The 1,504-nt window shown below is 38.6% G+C and overlaps 1 non-coding gene across 1 annotated transcript; it reads right to left on the reverse strand.

Moving 5' to 3' along the window:
* Window positions 1-489: 489 nt before the first annotated feature.
* LOC112503267 lies at window positions 490-596 on the reverse strand. Its single transcript, XR_003067912.1, has one exon. It is a non-coding gene; the product is annotated as a small nucleolar RNA R71 (small nucleolar RNA).
* Between the last annotated feature and the right edge of the window lie 908 nt (window positions 597-1,504).

Genomic DNA, 1,504 nt, shown 5'->3' on the forward strand with positions numbered 1-1,504 from the left:
TTCAAACTCTGAAACAATGGCTGAAAATGTGATCATTGACGGAGAAGGTATAATTAGAAATGAACCAAATATTCCACATGAGGATGAGGCTCAAAACATCTTTCGTCTTGCAAATGCTAAAAATGGTGGCATCATGGCATATGGTATTCCTAACTTAACTCAACTGCACACAGGAATACGTAAGCCTACCATTGGTGCCACCCATTTTTCACTTAAACCACTAATGTTTCAAATGCTTCAAACAAACGGCAGTACGCTGGTTTATCTTCTGAAGATCCTCATTCTCATCTGCCTTCTTTTATGGAAATCACAGACTCTTTTCTCATCCCTGATGTTTCAGACGGTACCCTGAGACTAAAACTTTTTCCATTTTCACTAAGGGATCGAGCAAGAGCATGGTACAATTCATTGCAACCACACTCTATGACTACATGGAATGAAATGGCAGAAAAGTTTTTGAAAAAGTATTTTCCAACCACGAGGAACGCTAAATCCAGGAATGAAATATGTACTTTTAGACAACTGGATGACGAAGCAGTTCCTGATGCATGGGAAAGGTATAAAGAGGTGCTGAGAAAATGCCCTCACCATGGCATTCCGTACTGTATACAACTAGAGACATTTTATAATGGCTTAAATGTCGTTGCTAGGCAAATGCTTGATGCTACTGCAGGCGGAGCTTTCACAGCTTGTACCTATAATGAAGGTTTTGAGATACTTGAAAAGATTTCTAATAATAACGGACAATGGTCTGATCCACGTGCAATGCTACTGAAGAAAACAACTGGAATAAATGAGGTAGATGTTGTCTCGACATTAACAGTTCAAATCACTAAGCTAATTTCAAATCTAACATCTAGCCCACATGTGCAATCTGATGCTAATACCTTTAATCCTAATGTTCAATCAGTGCAATGTGTGTACTGTGGTGAAGGTCACTCTTTTGAGAATTGTCCTGGAAATCTTGAGCATGTAAATTTTGTCAACAAGACTACACCATTTTCGCAGACTTATAATCCTGGATGGCGAAATCATCCAAATTTTTCATGGCATAGTCCAGCTCTTAACCCGCCAATGCAAAAGCCTCAAGGACAGTCCAATTTTTAACCGCAAGGACAGTCCAATTTTCAACAACAAGGCCAATCTAATTTTCACTCATAAGCGCATCAAGGCACTCATAATAATCAACATGCTAGTTTTCAGAATCATCAGTCTTCTTTCCAAAGCAAGCCCAAATAGCAAGCTGAATCATCTACTTCCTTGGAAGCAATGATGAAGGGTTTTATAACTTAAACTCAAGCTTGAATTAAAAATGTCGAAACTCAAATGGGGCAAATGGCTTTGGAGATAAGAAAAAGACCAGTAGGTTCTCTACCTAGTGATACAGAGATACCTTAGAGGGAAGGAAAGGAGCATCTCAAGGTTGTTACTTTAAGGTGTGGAAAAAGTTATTTAGAAAATACCCAAAAAGAACAAAAAGAACCAACCAAAGCAGAGACTGAAA

The sequence above is a fragment of the Cynara cardunculus genome (genome assembly GCF_001531365.2).
Source record: "Cynara cardunculus var. scolymus isolate 2C chromosome LG 1, CcrdV1, whole genome shotgun sequence".
NCBI lineage: Eukaryota > Viridiplantae > Streptophyta > Magnoliopsida > Asterales > Asteraceae > Cynara > Cynara cardunculus.